General features: G+C 32.8%; 1 protein-coding gene across 3 annotated transcripts in view; it reads left to right on the top strand.

The window, feature by feature from the left end:
- Positions 1 to 428: 428 nt before the first annotated feature.
- Positions 429 to 22,863, top strand: part of LOC142348725 (excitatory amino acid transporter-like) — a 94,698-nt gene continuing 72,263 nt past the window's right edge. Inside the window, exon 1 of one of the 3 annotated variants that reach the window (XM_075400193.1) lies at positions 429 to 512. The gene's annotated coding sequence lies outside the window, so the exon portion shown is untranslated. Of the gene's footprint in view, positions 513 to 9,657; positions 9,941 to 17,443; positions 17,680 to 22,863 lie in introns of those variants that run through there. The other 2 variants (XM_075400190.1, XM_075400192.1) reach the window with 2 other exon arrangements.

Genomic DNA, 22,863 nt, shown 5'->3' with positions numbered 1-22,863 from the left:
TAGAATTTACTGAAGAGCTAATTTGACGTGTATAACCTCTTCAGTTTCATTTTGTTCTGTACCCTTTTAAATTGGGTTTACAAACCTGAAGGGCGCAAAAGGTAAGTGTCCCTCTACGCTCTAAACAACAAAAAGGCCGCATTCATGCAATCATTGCAAACTGTACAACTGAAGTAGAAAAAATGTGACTGCTAACAGAATAGAAAAAGAGAGAGGCTTTTAACTTGTGATTTTAAAAGGCTTTTTAACTTTGATTTCAACTTCGATTGAGCGGCTGCTTTTTATACCTCTGAGCAGTCAATTAGCCCTAGCCAATTTGGACACTGTCTTTCATTCAACACAGGCTTTGTTCCTCCAGGTATTTTTATCATGAAATTATAAGCGTTCACCGTAGACTCCAATTGCACTAAAGAGTAAAAAAGGGGGCGATTATTTTCTTGCGAATTTACTTATTACTTATAGCGTATTGTTACATACTTAGCGTGGTTGCTGTCAAAAACAGTCAAATCGAGGTTAGCGAAATTTTTGGCGGATCAATGTGATCTTTTGTGTGTCGAAATGTTTTCAAATAATTTTAAATTGGCACATTTTACTTAAGTAAAAAATGTTTTTTATTGCCTACAAGGCAGCTCGGTAATGTGCGTTTGCACTTGAAGTTCCGACCAGGCTTATCCACGTTTTTGACTTAATTGTCTACCCAATAAGGAAGCGATAGAAAACTTCCAAAACTAAAGATTTTGTTCAAAAATAATTGGGGTATGAAAAAATCGCCTCGAAATCAAATCAATTAGTAATGTAACTAATGCCACATTAGAGGTTCGATGAGACCTGCCATTATTAAGACTACGAAGTGTACTAGAAAAATTACTACAGAAATTCAATTAAATTTTGCGAGAAAAGGGCATGGAAGCCCACTAAAACCATAATCTGTTCTTTAAAAAATGAGATACAATCAAATGTGACAAATTTTCAAAAATTTACATATTAATTAGCAAACCACTAAATGAATAAAATAATGCCGCAATAGATGGCCGATACGACCTGCAATTAAGGAGAATACGAGAAGAGACAAACTTAAAATTACAAATAATAATTACACCCAAAAGTCGATGTCTATATTTCAAAGAAAATATTTTTTGGAAACCATTGTTTTCTAAGTGATTAAAATAAAACCATTAGGTATCAACTGAAATCCTCCTGAGGTATAATTACGGGGCGACTGACGCGTCATTATTTATACCTCTTGAGGAAGCATTTGAAACATGTCATTACGCATAAAATGTCAGACGACTGAAGAAAGGACGAAAAAGTCAGTGAAACTAAAAAAATGAAAGAATTTAACAAGAAAACAGTGTCGCAGCAGTTAAAACCAGCATAGGCAATTCACTGATAACATTAAATAGGTTCAATTGCGCATTCCTATTCTTTCGAAGTGGAAATGACTTGCCCATTACAGTGATATTAAGGCAAGGAAACAAAGCCAACCTCAAAAATGGGCACATCCAGAAATTGCATTTTTTAAAAAAAAATGCGTAGTATCAAAGCCAACAAACCGTTAGTTAAAAAACAAAACTCTTATAAAAATAGACTATCAGCTCGCTAGACAGGGGATGCGATCTGTTTTTATCGATACTAGCTAAATAATGACAAAGATATAAAGTGATTTAAAAGTGGTTTTTAAAGTTCATTGCATTTGTTAGAACATTGTTTTTCGAAAATCATAAAAATGAAGGCTTTCAATTAAAAACAAAAGCGGATCATCTTGCAACTATTTAGGAAGCCAATTCGGCGTGTTGTTATTGAGACTAAGGCATAAGGCTACAAAAAAGCAAATTTGGACAAGTCAAAATTTCACAGAGTTTTAAACTACATTATTGAAACTGAGAAAACTAGACATTGAAACATATAACCAAGATAAATTAATATTAAAAAATTGTTTTACGCCTCAGCCCAAAGTTGATAAGACCTGTCAAAAATGAGATTAAGTAACAAGATGACAAGCTCATTTAAAAAAGGCAGTTTCAAATATCCTTTTATGTCTTTTAATTCGAAAGTCATTAAAACCTTTAGCTATAAACTGAATTCAGTCAATTCAGTTGTTAGAACATCCAGAGGAAGGTATTGTGATCTTTCTTTGTCCGGAATTTATTGAACAACCATAAAAGCACAACACATACTGTTAGAAATTAAAAAACTCTAATAAATTTTTCGAGAGACCGATGTCGCAGCCGTCAAAACCAAAAAGAAATCACCAAAATTTTGAATATTTTCCATTTTTTGTTCTTTGAAAGCCAATGGGACCTTTAATTATCATTATCATTTGTCAAGTAAACAAAAAGGGCCAAGTAAACATAAAGGGCCTCAAAAATGCGCGAACGTGAAAATCAGAACGTTTTTTTTTCAAGAAACTTATAGTACCAAAGCCTAGAAACAATTAGTTAGCATTAAAACCAGTATAGAAATTAATTTTTTTCACTTGGAAGAAAGATTGAGCTGACTTAACTGAGACTAAGCGACATGTCGACAGAATTATTATAGAAAAGATGCTTAGTTCAAAAGTTCACTGATATTTTCCTAAAACCATTTTATACAAATCCATAAGGGCCATTAGAGATCAAATAAAAACATGGTTTTGCTTGTACCAATCAAAGAAGCCTATTAAATTTTGTTGATTCGAGACTAAGTTATGAGAGTACAAAATTTAATTTAGGCAATATACAAGAATTCAGTTTAGGATTACAAAAACAATTGGCAAAGCAGTAAAAACAATGAGTTCATCCTGAAAACCCAATATAAATTTTGTTCAATTGAGCTCAATCTCGGGTAAATAGGATTTTTTTTGATTGAATATTTATTTGAAATCATTCTCGGCTGTAATAAACATAAGAAAATTACGAAATATTTTGAAAAGATTGCGCCTCAATAAAATTTTATTTGTACGAGACAACGGAGTTAACAATACTAGCCGATATAGCCGCACGTCCAACTAAAACATCTAATTATCAAAAATGTTGTCGAATTGGATAATTTGGCAAATGAAATATTTGCATATACAAAAATAAATGATGCATTTTGGATACATATCAGTTAAACTATCGAAAAATTGCCAATATTTTATTTCAAGAGTTGTCCTATAGGCAACCGGAGTTAAAATAACTCTCTATTTGTATTTTAGATATATTTTATCAGCAGTTTTTAGGTCTCTATTTTGGTCTTTTTTAAACAAAGTTGAAGCAAATTTAGTGCTATTTTTGATGAAAAAGTCTGAAACTAGAAACTTTTAGCAAAAAAGGTTGCCCAAAAAAATTCGGAAACAAATGATTCAGAATGCCTTCTCTGTCTTTAGAAGTTAAACTTATAACAATATTTTTGGCAATCGAAACAAGTTTTAGCAAAATTGACGAAAATTTTGTACTATTCACAAAAATTAAAATCTCGATAACTCAATGTAAAACACGGAAATCAAAAAGTTCTATAGTCTACGCGGGACGGGCTTTTAATGATACCACCCACAACTCTCTAGGATGAATATTTCGATCGGTCAGAATTGACTGAACAAAAAACCCATTTGAGTATATTGTTCCTAAAACAGCTGCTACAGTAATACACTTTTGTCAAGATTTTGATGAATATTAGATTTTGAACAATAATTATATAAAGCAAAATTAGTTTATACTTATAGTAGTCAAAAATTTTAAAAAAAACATTGTTACCCTAAATAGCAAAGAAGTTGTCTCGAGCGAATGATTTTTTGTATTACTTCATTGTCTTATCGATATTTCTATCCATGAGCAAGTTTCAAATGGTATTCAGTTGCCTATAACGAAGCTATTACTAAATTTTGTATTGATAACAAATTGGAGTTCAGCAAAATAAAAACCTTGTCAGGTAATACTTCCTGAAGACAATTCGCCTTTTGAAAATTGATGTATATATCTTATCTTCAAGAAAACGCAAAATAGATTACTGTATTTGCAACATCGCAAACGAGCTGTTTTATTTTCATGCCTTAAACCACAAAACTTATTTAAGTTGAGTGAAGAGAAACCGAGAATACGTGGAAATGTGTTATCGTGAACACGTACATGGTGCTTAAGAAGAATACAAAAGTGAGTTAATACAAAGTTATTTTAAATTTACGTATATACACTCCTTAATCTGCATGTACATATGTGTTCCCGAGAACTCATTTCCAAATGTGTTCTCGATTTGTTTCTAACCTTTTTGAATATTTCAAGCAACGATTGGCGGGAAAATATAGATCCAATTTGATATAATTTGTAAGCCTAGATAATCGAGCTCACTCAAAATTTCGTGATTCAAATTCTGATTTCAATCTAGTGCATCTCAACTAAGCAATGAAATTTTTTAAGGATCTTGAAAAAAATTCATTTTTTCTCTGCTGCACATGGTCTTTGCATATGTTTTGTTCTTTTATCTCTACAGGTCAAAACCAGTCTAACCTGGAATGGATTTTTCTGTTATTGTCAAAATTTTAATTAGCCTTAGCTTAATGTTTTAATCTCCTGAGCTTAATACAGAATAATATCAATTGCAATCAAATGATAGCATGTTGCTGGTATTAGATTAGCGTATCACATGGCGTGAAAAGTGAGGATTGTGAAAACTGAAAAATTGTAAACTAGTTTCTCGAATATTTTCTTTTAGTTTCTTTACTAGTTTCCTTACTAGTTTCTTCTAGTTGTTTGAGAACTGGGTCAAATATGAAATTTTATTTACAAACGTTTGCGCTATAATTGACGCAGTTCTTAACAACTAAAAGAAAACATTCGGGAAACGAGTTTAAATTTTTTCAGTTTCCTCAATCCTCACTTTTCACCGTGTGATACGCTAATCTAATATTAGCAACATGTTTTCATTTCATTGCATTTCAGAATAATCTCTTGAGCTCAAGAGATTAAAACATTAAGCTAAGGCTAATTAAAATTTTGATAATAGCAGAAGAAAATACAATCCAGGCTAATAATAGAACTTCAATTTTTACCTCTCTGAATTACCTGCTCATACTCTATAGTTATTCTGGCTTCGGACTCGTCGCCCAGGTTGCAATGGCTTCGGTTGTGCTATATGTATTGCCACCGGATTTATGAGCGTTTGTGGTACATTGCATTGATCAATTACACAACAATCAAATGCGCGAAAGATGCCGCAATGTTGGCTTACATGTTGACTTAAAGGCCTGTCGCTTTTTCATGCTCTGCTATCCGAGTGTTTCTGTCGGCAAGTTTGCCTGACATAGGCGGAATTGAATCAACAAGTTACTCCGTATACCACGTGCGATTTGAGAGGCTGATCAAAATTAGACTATAAGGATGGCAGAGGTTTCCTTGTTGTGTAGATCACTGTAAGATGCGTTATTTCTTGTAGCTTTTCGTTCAACTTAGCGCTTAATTGGCCTCTTTTTTGTAGAAAAAGTTTCAGTGTCAAATTCTAGTTGAGCTTAAAGCAATCAGCCGTTGTTTTTACGGTCTTCTTAGTCATCTAAACTTTTTCCAATTGTCCGAGTTAAGAATGCCTGACAGCCAATTCTCCGAATATTCATTTTTAAGCCATATTTTTGTTGATTTTTATTGCTTTGTCTGTATTGCCAGTTGTTTTTACAGCAACAAAGCCTTTAGACAGTACTATCGGCAATTTTTTTATCCTGAAGGGGTGCGCAGCTACGGAAGTTCAGAATTGCTACTGTTGGCTTTTTGTACTTTTTACAAGAGACTTTTTCGTCAATGTAGACTGCCATATCCAGGAAGGCTAGCTCACGAGTTTCATTCATTTTTTGCTTTGTTAACTCCAAATGTAAACGCAAAGTATTTCCTGGTTGAAGAAAATTATTCGATTGTCTTTTTCTGTGCAAATAGCGTTATCTACATGTTTCATAATTTCATCTACACATCTACGATAGTTATCGTTTCGTCGTTTTGGTCATCAATTGGTGTATTTTCACATTTGAAGTATTTCCAAACATCCCCCAATTTTTCGTATTGCTTGTTACTTAATTTTGACAGTTTATGTGATACCAGTTGTGACATTTTTTTTGCTTCCAGCGTCTTTGCTATTCCGACTAATTTTTGTCCAATAGTTTTTGTCTGAATATAACTGCCAGGGAAGCCCCCATTGCCAACCCGTCATTTTGATGGTACCGGCTACCATTACTTATTAAATAAACAATTGTGACTGCTAGTTTTTTTTTAATTTTCTCTAAAAAACCTTGTCAAAAAATTATAGTAGTTTCTTGACATTTAGAGGCCTAGTTAGTTGAAAGCTTTCGAATAATCCTCATGCTTTATGGAGAAAATCAAAATTCAGCTTCGGTCATTTATGCAGTGATTTGATGATGATTTCTTTCAAGTCTCCTAAAGGCAAGTGGATTGAGTAACGTGAGGACTTTAAAATTATCACCCGAGATTATAAATTTGAGCTTCTAAAAATTGAATGGTAGAATGATTTCGATGTAATTTTTGATGTGATTGAAATCTTTCAGGGTTATTAAATTGTGTTTCCGCGTTCTTACATAGTTGGATGGTAAAAGCTTGTAAAATATTTTGGCAAGCCCCAAGCTTGGAAATGGCTGATATTTGCATTCTCTGTTGGTTCAACTGCTCCGATACAATTCTGGTAAATTGGGGGAAATTTTGGGGAAATTGGCTGGCGTAGCAGTCTAGATCAAAACACAACAATAGCTTGTTATTTCATGTCTGCGGATGTCTGAATAAGATATACAAATTACCTGTCATATCTTTGCAAAATCGCTCGAGGCATGAAATTTTTATTATCCCCGTGAACAGGTTGCTTTCTACTTGGTTGAAAAAGGGAAAAATGAGCTGAATTAGATTTGGCTGAGCTGAAAATGCACTTGAACAAGTATTCCAAATATTCAATAGTATTTCGTGTAGTGGTTTTGAAAGACATATCAGTCCAATAGACCAATACAAATCACAAATACAACTCCATTTTTGCAATCTTGCAACCAATTTTCCTACTCTCCGTATCTTATTTTCCCCCATTTTTGAGGAGGGATAAACTCATCCTATTTGGCCGTCTTTCCGAATTGGATAGCGCAGTTTAAGTGTATGAATGGAATAATAGTTCCAGTTTTCTCTTTATTTTCTTACCTATGTTCATTATTAGTGTACACCGGGTGTGTTGAAAAAATGCTAGTTGCGTTTGATTAGCCGAATGGGTTGTAAAGCAGAATGTTTTTATTTTTCTATATAATGTCCCGGTAGTTGCGCCTAATTTTACCTTAAGCATGGAGTAGATTTTAGAATTGAAGTAAGACTATTTCAACAAAAAAACAATGTGAACAAGAAATGCAACTCTTTAAACGTTTAGCCAGAAATCTTCCTGAAACGACACGTTGTGATAACAAATTTTTAATAAACAAAATCAAGTTGAAGATTCTCAATAATCGCGATGACCTAAAAATAAATGCATTAAGTTTCAGAAAAGCGTCAATTCAAAGCTTTTGAGTTCGTCATTAAAGTGAAAATGAAAAATGACAATAAAATATAAAAACCTGATCTCTAGAAATTGTATAACGCATAATAATACTCATATTACCATATTTGTTGCTCTAAGCATTCATAGATGTCATGATGCTTCGAAAAATAGTGACAAGAAACTGCCTTTCAAAGAAGCGATTGAAAATTAATAGTGCGCTCCTATCTAAATTGTTAAAATCGAAACGACCAGTGAATGTCAGCCTGTGATATTGAGCTGGGAAAATTCTATGTTCAGGAACTGATTGGCAATATTGATTAAAAAATGTTGACTAAAAATTTCATTTCGATTCCCCAAAATTGCACTGGGAACAATCTCGCAAAATTTTGTTCAGTTAAGATTGATACGAAATTTACAGTGTCATGTAGCTAAATTTATTCAAATACTTATTCAAAACGATGGGATTTTTGAATTCAAGAAAGTGATGACCCTAAGTTAGTTCTGTATGTTGCGACATTAATGTTAATCGTAATTTTTAACTACCATAGAAACATTGAAAATTTTGAAAATTAATATAATTTTTCTGATGGTGCGACAAATTCACCGTTCAATGAATTGCTACATATTAGCTTCATGCATTTTCATATGAGAGTTCAGCCTGAACTCTTACTCTGAGTTCTATCACTGTGATGAATTTAGGTTTTTCGCAATTGTTTTTGAAATCAGTCCAAAGTCATAAAACGATTTTTCAAAAATGTCTGAAATTAAATACATTACAGTCCGTAGCTATGTAGTTTTTGGCAAAAACAAGAGGCGAGCATCTTTTTTTTGAATTTCATAATTTTGATTGTGAATGTCGTTTTTATTCCTAATACACGGGCGAAAGCGTTTTGAAAACGGATCTGGCTCGTGCCCTTTTTAAGGGTGTTTTACCTCCATTTAAGGAAAATCGTTGCAGATCTATTTCGAAACTTCAAAATTGGAATCTGCTAAAAAATTCTGATGCGAAATCTAGGATTTATCGTTAGTAGTTTTGCAGATTGAAGCACGTGGTCTCCAAATTTGAAAATTATTTATAATCTGCAGTAATAAATCACTTTTTTCTTATTATTCCCTACATTTCAGACTGTTAGTTTCATGACCAGCGTTGCTCTTTTTTGGTGACTTTGGCCACTTTTTTGCACCTGAAACTTTCACGTGGTACCATCATTGCAACCAACATTGGTCAGGCAATGGTCAACTTGAAGCAATGGTTAAGTAAGAGCTCATTCTCACACAGACAGCTTCACGGACGCAGGGGATTGAACTCTTAATCAAATGCAAACTGGGAGTGGGTTGTGCAGCTGAACTGTGTTGTTAGTGGTTTCCGCAAAATTAAAAAAATTGAAAAACTAAAATTTAACAAAAACCAGAATTCATGCACGCTCGGATTCTCAGAAAACAGTTACAATATTTTTGAACAATTCTTGAACAGTTCCGTATTTGAGTAGAATTTCGTTTCGAAAAATCAAAATGAGCAGTCACTTGAAAAATTGTAGGTAGAGTCCGAGGATTTTGTTGAGACAAATTTGATTTCAGATTTGTTCTAAACGTGCCAATTACTACATATTGGGACAGTTTTGCACATGAAATTATTTTCCGTAGATTTTTCATTAAATTTTTCATTAAGAGACTTAGTAACTTGTGATACAGAATTTCGCATGGACATGCTACTTGTGATACAGAATTTAGCATGGATACCATGTACCATATATGTTTACATGATTATAACACCACCTAGGCGTTAACAATATAATTGCAACCTGCAAATTTTTATGTGAAAATTTATATCGGCGTTAAACAGTGATTTTATGTCCTCAACTCTAACTTTTTTGGCAGGAAACCAAAAACATTATAGTTTTTTTTTAATTTTTTCTACAGAAATCGATATCGGAAAACAAAACAAGACAACTAATTCGCCAACAGATATCTTAAACAATAATTTTATATCGTCAAATTTTTTTGGCTATAAATTAAACCGTTCAATAGTTTTTAATTTTTTTTAAAAAAAACTGATTGGACAAGAGAAAATTAGTCTAAGTAAAACTGCGGCTGATTGAAATGTCCTTTGTGATTGTATTAAACTTAGCCTCTCTATTCAACGATTCTTTGTTTTGCCTCTTGTTCGTTTCGGGATAGAATGTTTTGTCAGGTGGAAAATAGCACATTTACAATACTACAAACCAATTGATGCTTTAATGTGTGCGGCAATGACAGGGGGGAATTTTTAACCAGATTATTTCCTACATTTGAGACATTTTCCCCAGCGCTCCTTTTTGATCAGGCTTTTTATAATTCTATCCCCACTATAATTTGATTTTCCTTTCTCTTTCTTTCATTGTTATATCTTCTTTTGCGTTCTTCTCAAAGCTTTGTTTCTGCCCCAAAAATTTGTACCTTGTTTACGCTTTTGCGCGTTTTACAGTTATGGAATAAATATCAGGTACGTTCTTTTGTTGGCTAGTTATTTATTAATAACTTGTCACTTTCTGTTCAGATTTTATTAAACCAAAGGTTAGAGAATTGTAATTTATTGCATGCATTAATTCTTATTGAGTACTTTTTTTATAAAAAAATCTTAATGTAATTATTAATAGCGTAATTCAGCTGGTTTTTTTGAGGTCAATCAAAATAAAACAAGGACATTTATAATGCGTTAATGTTACTTAAGAAATGCGCTATTTTTTTCTCAATTTGATGAATTGAGTTAACTCAATTTGATGAATTCACATGAGAAGTACTATAAACTTTGAGATGAATATTGCGTAGATTTCGGCCAATTTAGTGCATTTATTAAATATGAAAAAAACCACTTAAATTACTTGCCCATTATCAATGATATGCAACTGGGTAGTCTATGATAGTTATTTTAACTAATTGAATCAAATTACAATGGTGATATATATTATAATGTCTAACATGGTAGGAAAGTCATAATCATTTGCAACCCCCCCCCACCCCCCAGCAATTCACTTTTCAACTAGAAATCATCAATGAAAAATTTCTACCCAGTGAATGAAATTCGGAATCCAATTGATATTTTTGCAAGTGGAAAGAAGGTCTGAAACGATTTTTGTTTTCATGAACAAAGATAGTTGTAGGTCTTTCCAACTCTTGGTGGTAGACCTCTTCGTACTTATCACCTTAAATATCACCAGAGTCTACTTATTTGCCTGTGCCTTCACCCTTTTTTTCCGCCGCGTCACTTGTTACTGACTTTTTAGGCTCCGTGTTCTGTTTATAAAGAATTCAATTTGCAAGAATGGCGTCGAAATTCTTAAAGAATTTTGTTGCCATTGTGTTGGAAATGCTTTAAAATGTGTAAGAGTCGAGGCGAAAAGGCTATTTTTTTCGTATAATTTTCCAGTACAAAATATGAAATCAATGTTGTTTGAGGGAGGAACTGTATAATCAAACAGTTTTTTTTGTTCAGTCAATTTTGGCGGGTCGATATATTCATTGTAGAGCGCTGTGAGTGGTATTATTAGAAAGCCCGTCCAGAGTAGAATATAGAATTTGAACGATTTTTTTTCCTTTTTTGTTTTTTCACGGAGTAATTGAAGATTATAATTTTGTGAACATTTGACTGATTTAATTTTTTGTTCACATTTCTGTATTTTTGCTAAATTTTTTGTCAGTTTTGATTAAAAGTATGATAAAATTGTTAACAAAACTGTTTTTGTTTAAAGAGCTGCGGAGATATTTTGCCCTGGTTGTGGTGGTTTTTTCAGTCCAAATTATTTGGAATATATTGGTGTGCTCTCTTTTTCAGGATATTTTTGCTCTTTTTTCGGCCTTTCAGGTCACTGAGAAGTCAAAGTAGAATGGTGAATTTAATGAGGCTGGAAAAATGAGGAGAGCGAGAAAGCGACCAGATTTTTTCTAAAGTACTTTAAAATTGGAGTCAGAAACAAATTTTCGTTTCTTAAAGCAAATTTTATTTCAAGTGAGACAATTTCTTTTCTGTTTTCAGCCTTTCTCTTGCTGATATTTGGTACTTTACAATTAATTTTAAACTTGTTTTTTTTACTTTCTGTCCAAAAAATGACTGTTTTGTTATAAATTGAAGAAGTGATCTCTTGTGCCATTATTCAGCATGTAGCATGAAATAACATTTAAAAAAAATTTTAATTTGCGTTCTTTGCGCTAATTTTTTAGACAATAGCTTCACTCACTTTTATTCAATTCTTAATTTTACTGTTTTATCGCAGAACATTGTTTTCATATCATTGATGCTTCTAGATGCAGCCCTCTTGAAACACATAATCTTAGTGTTTGCATTTTTTGGGTGGTTGAAACTTGTTGTCAATTGTTTTTTTTTCATATTTTGGTTTCACGAGTCCTTACAGTCCCATTTTAAAGTTCTTTGTCAAATCGAGAAGTTTTAGTTACTACAAAGCCTAATTTTACGCTGAAATTGAATTTGAATTACTCCAGCTTGTGTATGTTCCCGATGGGAGTTGTTCCAAGAAAATTTGTTTTTTTTCTCAGTTTTCAAATTTTTGGACTGAGTAGCTGTAATCTTTTTTAACGCTTGTTTGTGCCGATACATCATATTTTGCGTCAATTTTATATTTTTACGTCATATATAGGACGTTTGTGGCTATGAATTGTTCAATATATGGTATTTTATATAAAAATATAAACATACTTCCATTTGCTTGGAGCAATTTGCTTCAAATTGGATTCTAGAATTTTACCGTCCTGTCAATTTTTGTCCCGTACCCCAAGAAACATTAAATTTTTCTTTTTGGATATCATCTTATCTCCCATAACCTGTTAAATATGAGCAAAATTTGCCTTGACCCCTCAGACCTCTACAGTAGCCACATGTGAGATCATCAATTCAGTTGCATTAATCAATGCTTATGCATTGGCTTAGGTTAAGTACGTACTTATAACAAGTTGTTTATAATTGACTCAGAACAAACAGGTTGTTGAACTGTTTTGAAACACAGTAATAGGTTGTTTATTTTCACTATCACTTTTTCCTTTGAGAAATGGATTGAGTAATTGACCATGACAAGTTACAACAATAGAAACGTTAACAATACGCTTGTTTGGTCGCGACCACCATATAAACAGTGATATGGTCTAAGATAGTAAATTCAATTCTCTTCAGGTAGTAAAAAATTTTCGAGGCATTTTGTTCTCAATTAATCATGGATTTTTATATGTGTAAAACTTAATTCATCAATCTTTGTGCCATTGGATCATGGTTTAATTTGCCTTTTTTGGAGTTGATTTTTTAAAGGATCTTAATTTGAAATCAAAACCTTTTTGTCCTCTGCTCTTTAGAAAAATGCTATAACATTTTTCTGTAGTTGGCAAGAGTATTTTAAATGAAAATATAAATTGGGACCCTGTACGTTCTGAAATTTATTAACTTTTCCTCATTTTCTGCATGATTGATCGATTGTTTGAATTTTTAAAATGCTTCTTGTTGTATCGTTTGGATAATCGTTAAGTCTGATAATAGTGCCAAAATTTATTTTCAAGGAATCTGCCTCTGTGGTGCTGCTTGCTAGTTTTCTTCGATTTGATGCTTTTCCCACATTTTTTATAGAAGTTGAAGATTTTGATAATCTTAAATATTCGAAAAGGACTCTTGTTTTGGATTGCTGTTCACCGTGTTTAGAAATGTATATTTTTTACTACTCGAAATGGTGTTATGGTTTCGGTTTTTGTAAGTAAGTGAGAGGGCAAGAAAAGCTGATTTTCAGTGAATAAAGTGATTTTCCGGGCGAACAAAAATAGCGAGTGGTTATTTTGTTCTTACATACTTTGAAGCAATGATAAAATTCTGTAGAAATTTTTAGCACGGCGAGTATTTTTTGTTGACGTGGGCACTTTCGTAGCAGTTGTTAGTTGTAACTAGTTTCTTGGCCAAGTTGGTTTTTGTGGCACCAATTATGAGGGCCTTTAAAACCGTTTGTCAGTTTTTGAACTCTTTTTAGGCTTGTCATTCAATTTTGAGCTATTTTATACCATTTTGTTCTGGCTGATTTTTTACGCTATTTTTAGTAAAAGGGTGCGCTATTGCCTGTCACTAGACCACCTCTAGACCTCAATCTTTTTTTAATATTTTTCATAACTTTTGGTGGTAGACCTCCTCGTACTTATCACCTTAATTATCATCAGAGTCTACTTATTTGCCTGTGCCTTCACCCTTTTTTTCCGCCGCGTCACTTGTTACTGACTTTTTAGGCTCCGTGTTCTGTTTATAAAGAATTCAATTTGCAAGAATGGCATCGAAATTCTTAAAGAATTTTGTTGCCATTGTGTTGGAAATGCTTTAAAATGTGTAAGAGTCGAGGCGAAAAGGCTATTTTTTTCGTATAATTTTCCAGTATAAAATATGAAATCAATGTTGTTTGAGGGAGGAACTGTATAATCAAACAGTTTTTTTTGTTCAGTCAATTTTGGCGGGTCGATATATTCATTGTAGAGGGCTGTGAGTGGTATTATTAGAAAGCCCGTCCAGAGTAGAATATAGAATTTGAACGATTTTTTTTCCTTTTTTGTTTTTCACGGAGTAATTGAAGATTATAATTTTGTGAACATTTGACTGATTTAATTTTTTGTTCACATTTCTGTATTTTTGCTAAATTTTTTGTCAGTTTTGATTAAAAGTATGATAAAATTGTTAACAAAACTGTTTTTGTTTGGAGAGCTGCGGAGATATTTTACCCTGGTTGTGGTGGTTTCTTCAGTCCAATTTATTCTGAATATATTGGTGTGCCCTCTTTTTCAGGATGTTTTCGCAATTTTTTCGGCCTTTTGAGGTCACTGAGAAGTCAAACTAGAGTGGTGAATTTAATGAGGCTGGAAAAGTGAGGAGAAAGAGAAAGCGACCAGATTTTTTGTAAAGTACTTTAAAATTGGAGTCAGAAACAAATTTTCGTTTCTTAAAGCGAATTTTATTTCAAGTGAGACAATTTATTTTCTGTTTTCAGCCTTTCTTTTGCTGATATTTGGTACTTTACAATTAATTTTCAACTTGTTTTTTTTTTACTTTCTGTCCAAAAAATAACTGTTCTGTTATAAATTGAAGAAGTGATCTCTTGTGCCATTATTCAGCATGCAGCATGAAATAACATTTTAAAAACTTTTTAATTTGCGTTCTTTGCGCTAATTTTTTAGACGTTAGCTTCACTCACGCTTTTATTCAATTCTTAATTTTACTGTTTTATCGCAGAACATTGTTTTCATATCATTGATGCTTCTAGATGCAGCCCTCTTGAAGCACATAATCTTATTGTTTGCATTTTTTGGGTGGTTGAAACTTGTTGTCAATTGTTTTTTTTTTTCATGTTTCGGTTTCACGAGTCCTTACCATCCCATTTTAAAGTTATTTTTCAAATCGAGAAGTTTTAGTTACTACAGGGCCTAATTTTACGCTGAAGTTGAATTTGAATTACTCCAGCTTGTTATGTTCCCGATGGGAGTTGTTCCAAGAAAACTTGTTTTTTTTCTCAGTTTTCAAATTTTTGGACTTAGTAGCTGTAATCTTTTTTAACGCTTGTTTGTGCCGATACATCATATTTTGCGTCAATTTTATATTTTTACGTCATATATAGGACGTTTGTGGCACTGAATTGTTCAATATATGGTATTTTGTATAAAAGATAATCGTACTTCCATTTGCTAGGAGGAATTTGCTTCAAGTTGTTTATGGATTCTAGAATTTTGCCGTCTTGTCAAGTTTCGTCCCATACCCCAAGAAACATTAAATTTTTCTTTTTGGATATCATCTTATCTCCCATAACCTGTTAAATATGAGCAAAGTTCGCCTTGACCCCTCAGACCTCTACAGTAGCCACATGTGAGATCATCAATTCAGTTGTATTAATCAATGCTTATGAATTGGCTTAGGCTAAGTACGTAGTTATAACAAGTTAGTTATAATTGACTCAGAACAAACAGGTCGTTGAACTGTTTTGAAACATAGTAATAGATTGTTTATTTTCACTATCACTTTTTCCTTTGAGGAAATAGATTGAGTAATTGACCATGACAAGTTGCAACAATAGAAACGTTAACAATACGCTTTTTGGTCACTCCCACACAGCCATACAAACAGTGATATAGTCTAAGATAATAAGCAAAATTCTCTTCAGGTAGTAATACATTTTCGAGGCATTCTATCCTCAATTCCTCATGGACTTTTATATGTGTTCAACTAAATTGATCAATCTGGGTATCATTGGATCATAGTTTAATTTGACTGTTCTCAGTTGATTTTTGAAAGGATCTGAATTGGAATTCAAATCGTTGAGTTTTTTGTGTAGTTGACAAGAGTATTTTAAATAAGAATATAAATTGGGACCTTGTACGTTCGGAAATTTATTATTTTTCCTCATTTTCTGTTTGATTGATTGATCGTTTGAATTTTGAAAATGCTTCCTTTTATATCGTTCGAATAAGAGTTGCTCCTGTTAAGAGTGCCCAGATTTATTTTGGCGCTGTTGACTCTGTTGGGCTGCCTGCTAGTTTTGTTCAATTTGATGCTTTTCAAACGTTTTAAATAGAAGTTGAAGATTTTTATTGTCTTAGATCTTCAAAATGATCACCAGAGTGAAAAGCGTAGAAGTGAAATGCTTACCAACGATAAGCATTGCTCTTGTTTTTCTTTATAAATCGTCTTTGAGTGGTTTTTGTTTTCTTTAAGTAGGATGCTGGAGCTAGTTGAACTTCGGGTCGTGTCCGGAGTCTTCCGGTTATGTTTCTTCTCTTGTAACCCAGAAACCAATCTCGACGGAATCATTCTTTTCATAGCCTGATCCTCTAAATTTACCACTTGTGTTTCTCTCTTTTTAGTGTGTGCATTGTTAACGTTGAGGAATGTTTCAGATTGCAGAGAAGTTCAACAGACTCTATTTTTTGGTTTGAGAAACCATTTATTGGAGCTAAGTTAGCGCCATCTTTGTTTAATGCTGTGGCAGATCGGTTTCGTCGATTTCGCGTTGGTGCGCCACTAAAATAGATTGCAGTTAGCATACCGCGCCTTTATCTCTTGTTGAATGATACAGAACTGTATTTGATAAATATGCAATAAATCTTAATTAAAATGCATTCAATTCTATTTCAAGATCTGTCCGCTGATCATAGTGTGTTTTCTGAAACCAGTTTTTCTTAAGATTTGCCTGTTCATATTTTGTTCATTTTATTCTATTTTATCATATCTTGTATGCATCTTGGATTTATAGCGCTTGTTCTACAACGCTCTTTGAATGCTTCCAATTAGTTCTTTTGTTCGGTAAATTTTGATGAAATCCTCTCTAAAATCTACAGTTTCGAAATTATCCAGATCTTATTTTTTGAAGATTCGATTTGAAATGAACTGGATCTAAGAGTTGCCTTTTGTCTTGACGTATCAGAAAATGCAGTTTGTTCATGTCGTAGTGAGTGCAATTTAATATTGGGAATACTGCGGCTGCTTTTGCGTTTAAATTTCACTTGCAAACAATTTACTCAAAAAAGTCACTATTTTCTTGTAATTGCGGTTATTAAGTGTTCATTTTCCCACTGCTTAGCAGGAAATAAACAGTAAACTTTAATTTTGACAGCTGCGATTGCCCGATTTTCAAACCCCAGTTTTAGTAAAGTTTATCACTGAGGTCGGGTCCAGAGGCTATTCTTCAAACTTTTTCACTTCAAACGGAATGAAATCTTTGAAAGATTTCCGGAAAGTCTGTCTTTTCTCAGCACGTCCCTGTGTTCAAGAACAGGTTGAGAGCCGTTTAGGCTGACCTTCAAATAGAATTTAACCGTTGATTGCGCTACCTTAAACCAGTTAAAGTTTAGTTTAGTTTGTAGCAAGTATTTATAAGATTGAAGTATTTCTGTGTATTATTTGATCCAAACCGTCTTAGCGGTCAAGAATTTTATAGCCCCAAGCAGACCAAATAATTTTCCCAAAAATCGGTAGCCTGGGAATGTTATGCAGCCGTTTATGTTAGTTACATAGAATTTGATCGACGCAAAATTACAACAAATAATTCTGAATAAATCTTCTTTGAGTACGTTTTTAATATCTGGATTTTTGGATTTTGCTTTTGTTTTTGACTTTACCGTTCTGTTGGGCTGGATAATTCAAGGGATTTATTTACGTAACCTGGTCATACATTTGTTCATGTAAACCTGTTATCCAGACTAAAGCATTTGTACTTGAAATTTGTGGTAAGTTTGTCGTAATAGTCTAATTTTTCCCTTGAGTAAAATATCGGAGAAGGTAAAATACATCGGTTCGCGAGCATTGATATGAATTGAATAAGTCTTTAAACAAAATTTCTATATGCATTTCTGCTTTTACTAATTACTCGGAGGTTGAAAATTGTCAAGGTTAATTCAAACTCGCCATAACTGAATACTTAAGATATTAAGTAATCTAGCAAATAGATATCAAGACTGTTTCTTGTTTCATACGAGAAGTTCTAAATATCAAAATTAATTAATAAGAATTCAACAGGGCTCTTCCGATATTAACCTGAAAAATGATCGGTCCGAAGTAAAAGCTGTGTATCCCAGAAATTTCTCATTTAATGGCGCGAGTTTTTTCTGTAGATGTAATTTTCAACAGCCAGCTTATCATTTGACAGCTGTGTAGGCAAAAATAATTTTCCTCTATTAAACTGTGAAATGATGCGCATATGAATATAAACAGTCATATCGGATTATCTCGAATTTAGATTATTGTTTGGTCGATTATATAGAAAACTCACTGTCAGTTTTTTTCTAAATTACAAAAACAGTCAATTTTAAAAGAAAAACATTCCATTATAGTTTTTTAAAATTTTGTACTTTTTATTGACTGAAATTACATTGATATGCTGTAGCACCATTGAAAATTGCTTCATCTAAAATTACAGCATTATGTCAGTTAAAGGACGATAGTGTTTTCAGAAACTTCCATTTTTTGGTTTCCAAATATACGTTAACGATTTTTCAGGAAAAAAATCGAAGGTGACTTTGAGCTTGTTCCATTTGTAGACCATACTAGTATTTTGTGTCGATATGAACCAAGAGAAACAATTGCAACAAAAATTAAAAATATTTTATTGAAGACGTACAGTTACTTAAAAGAAAATCAACTCACTTTGAATGGTGATAAAAAAACTACTTTATTTTTCTACCCAGGATGAATTAGAACCAAAAGTTGATTTTAACGGAAATTTAATAAAATCTGCTGAGAGTTGTCGTTATCTAGGAATACACCTTGACTCAAAATTGACTTTTGAAAAACATCTAAATGTAGTTTTTAAAAAAAACGGCGGCCGCCATTCGCTCACTATATCTGGCAAGAAACGATATACCTTTGGAAGTAAGCCTCCAAGTTTTCAAACCTTTAGTCCTGTCTCATTTGTCATTCAGTGGAGTTTATTTAAAAACATTGTCAGCAAAAAAACATACAGCGTGTAAATCGAAAAATTAATTTGGCATAAAAGTGTGTTATATGCTTCGTAAATTCGATCATTGTTGTGATATCCTTCTCAATTCGCATGTCCTACCAGCAGATGAATTTAGTATTTCAAAGTTTAGTATATTGAAACTCCACACAGACTTGAAAATGTGCAAACCGCCTACAGTTAAAACAGAACAAAGGGACAAAACAGCTGATAATAAGAACGCAAAACTATACTAAGCAGAGTAAAAGATCTTTGATTTTGAAGAGCATACAAAAGTGGAAGATACCTTTTAATGTAAGAGCGACGGAGAACAAAACTCTTTTCAAAAGAACTTTAACAGAGTTTTTGCATTGTCAGCATGACAATTTTCCAATAGATAGACAGTTAGGATCATTCGTGTCTTATTTTTATATACAGCGGAACGAACAGCTTAATGGGTAACATCAATTAATAACCAGAAAATTAATGTATAATTTTGAATATTTCAATAAATATTCCTGATTATTCTGAAGGCATGTAAACTTTAACGTTTCGGTTATGTTAATAATTTACATGTTTGAAAAAGAAAAAAAAGAATTTCTGGCGTTTTTCGAGAACCGCGAATCAAGTATTCAAGATACTAAGTGAGAATTGCGAAGTGACTTCTGGACTTCTGCAGAGTCACTTAGCCATTCTTAAAACAAGAAAGGCGCACGTTTTAAAATGAGTAAAGTCAACGAAATTCAACTTCTAGCTAAATAGCAACTTCTGGCATTTTGACTTCAGGCACTGCAGACTTTCGGCATTTTAAAATATGCACGTGAGTGTTTTAAGTTCAGTTCCCTTGTTTAGCTTACTAAAAAGACAAATAGTGTCCAATAGCTATCTAATGCTCAAAAACCCACTAACAACGAATTATTTGACGAACAGCCAAACCAAATTGAGGAAGGTACAGCTTTAATTGTTACGTACAGCTTTAAATTAAGAACAATCGAAATATCTGTCTAATTTAGGCCAGGTAATTTGAATGTTAAGAGTGTTTGTTTTTGAATTTGTTTCAACACGAATTTTTTAAATCATGCACGTTGCTAATTTGACTTTCACCTGTATGCAATATTAAACGTTTTTTTTTAAAAAAAATCATTGATTATCATCAAGAAGCTTTAATCTACGACATCATTTCTCTTTTTTCAAACTGGAAAATACCTCAGCAGAACGTTGCCGTTAAAGTTATGGAGACAAAATGTGCAGCCCTTATATAATTACGGAGCTCTTACTTACGGAACAGCTTATTTATCAGACCAATCCCAACAATCTACAGCATCAGCAAAGTTTTTTTGTTGATGATATTTTTTGGCTTCCCAAAACAAAATGAAGTAAGATCTGGTAGATCGGAAAACAATTTGCTTCCAATTTTGAACTACACTTTTGAGGTTTCGAAAATGTTGTCTAAAATGGTGAGAAGTAAACACACAAGCAAAAAAGTGCTTCGCAACAGATAGAGAAATAGAGATCGCTTGATAATAGAGATCGCTTGGAAATAAAACTACCATTTATAGAGCCACTTACAAAAACCAGAATAAAACCATATCCATTTGAGTTCTGTTGCTTTATAACTCTCTCGATAAATTTTATATCAACTTAATTGAAAATATAAGAGATTGTTAGATCTGGCCTCTAAATAAAATGTTTCTCTTTTTTTGAAAGTTTTACTATTTATTCTGAATTTTTTGAAAACAGGTTTTAGTGGGCTTTTTAGATAAAGCATTTTCAACTTCTTTGGATAATTTTGAATATTCGTTTTTATGTGAAAAGTTCTGTCAGATGTACTTATGAGTGATTGACTTAGAACAGCTCTGAAATGCTGAAACGACACTGAAGCGGACAAAATACGAATTTATGTTTTTGTAGTTTTTGTAATTGTAATGAAAACAAATTTATTATTTTTAAGCCGATCAATGTGCAGCTCTCAACAAATGAGGTCAACCGTTTTGTTTAAATGATGTTCGATATTTTTAAAATATCATTCTGTTTGAGCAAGTTAAAGTGTTGCCCTTAAATGTCACCAAATTGCTGAAGCAGTGCACGTACATTCTGACTCTTTTATCTAGTCTGGAAATAATATAATATTTGATAACGACAGTAGCGAATGCTGGCTACTATTTCATTTGCTTGTTTCAAATAAACAATATTATGAGGGCGAACCTAAAGTTTGACATCCGTTTTTTGTTGAGGGTGTTTTCACTTTCAATTGATTCGTGAAATAATTAGCAAGTGATAGAGCACATTTTCAGTTAAAACCACGCCTTTTGAAAAAATTCGGCTTTCAAAACTTAGTTCTCATGAGTAAATTTTGCGGGTTGAAAGGAAACTTTAATTAGTCTTTATGAAAAGATCTGATTTGCTAAATTTTTCTGAATGCCCAAAATGCACTTCAGGGTGTATAGAATTATGAATATTAGACAGGAATTTGCTTAGTTGAAAACAATTGGTTATTTTGAATTAACAGTGAGAGTACTAATAGAAACTTTGAATTGTGCCAACTTAACCATAGAAAGTTTTGTTCAAAACAATACCGGATAAACTCTCAATTGAAGTTGTGTTTTACATTGATGCATAGAATACCCATTACCATGTTTGCTATTACAGAAACCTAGTGACAAATTTGTAGTGGTAGCGAAAAATTAGCTATTTTCTTCTAAAATTATAACACATTTTTTAAAAAATTAAATTATTGCTAACAATATCCGTTGCAGGTGTTAAATCCTGTTTTGTGAATAATATTCAAACTGATCCTAATAGAGCTACCAATTGTTGTTTTCTTCTCAATTTAGAAAGCAGTTTTTTGCGAATCTGACTCTTTGAGAAATTATTTAGATGCTAGATATCAAATTGACATCATCAAATCTTTTTGAAAAACTGACATTTGCCGATCAGAAGCTCGTACCTAATCATGGAAAGCTTTTTACGGCATTGTTGTTTTTCTCAAGCAGATCATTTAAATCAAACTGAATCCCCAATTGTTGAAGCCAAAATTGTGAGCATTATTTCACAACTCAGCTTAAATGAAGCTAGCTTGGTGTGAAAACGGAATGATTGCTATTTCATTGTGGATCAAAGGTAGCTGTAAAACTTTCAACTCTCTTCCATTTCCTGATTACCTGTTGTATAGCTGCTAAGCACGTGATTGATGGTAACTTGATTGTCCTGATAGGTTCCGGAAACTTCAGCAGTTTTAGGAGTGGAATATTTCCAACTGAAATTAATGTCTTCAAATACTGAAGTGTATTTTGAAACAAGCAGACGAAACCTTTCAAATTTAGTGAACGATTAAAAAAAACCATAAGAACTTAATCATCTGCTTGCCTTATTCGATGCAAACAAGCTCTTTGAAGCCAATCCCTGTGGATAAATTTTCACGAATTAACTTGATTTAGTAACTATTATGTTCCTACATTTTTGAAAAAGTACGTAAACTTGGTCGATGGATTTAATTTTCAAATTTTCTAAACTCTTAAGCTGTTTTTTAATCCATTCATCTGCTTGAAAGGCCAAATGCACAGTTGATTAAGGAATTTAAATTTTAATCCTCTATTATGAAATTATTCTTTAATTCGTACCAGTAACCATCGGTTATACATATATATGATAATAAAAGAACACTTTAAAATGATTTACGGGTGCTGGTTACGCTGTCGATAATGCTTAATGACCTCAAGATACTTGACTAAGTAACAAAGCTTGGTCCAATTGATAGTTATCACATAAGCAAGTGGCGTGTCGTAACTAAAGAACATCTAATCGAAAGTATCAGCAGTTTTTTTCTGTGAAACGACGAAGTTCTGATATGTGATGAATATGGAGTAATTGGTAGCGTAACGCTACCGCTCAATTTCAAAACAAAATACTGAAACACCACATTATTACTGGAAAAAATGGCACATCATGCCAAAGTTTCCAAAACGGGGGGGGGGATTGA

Source organism: Convolutriloba macropyga, chromosome 10, assembly GCF_964194025.1.
Source record: "Convolutriloba macropyga chromosome 10, txConMacr16.3, whole genome shotgun sequence".
Taxonomy (NCBI): Eukaryota; Metazoa; Xenacoelomorpha; order Acoela; family Convolutidae; genus Convolutriloba; species Convolutriloba macropyga.
This window is presented reverse-complemented; position numbering and strand designations above follow the sequence as displayed.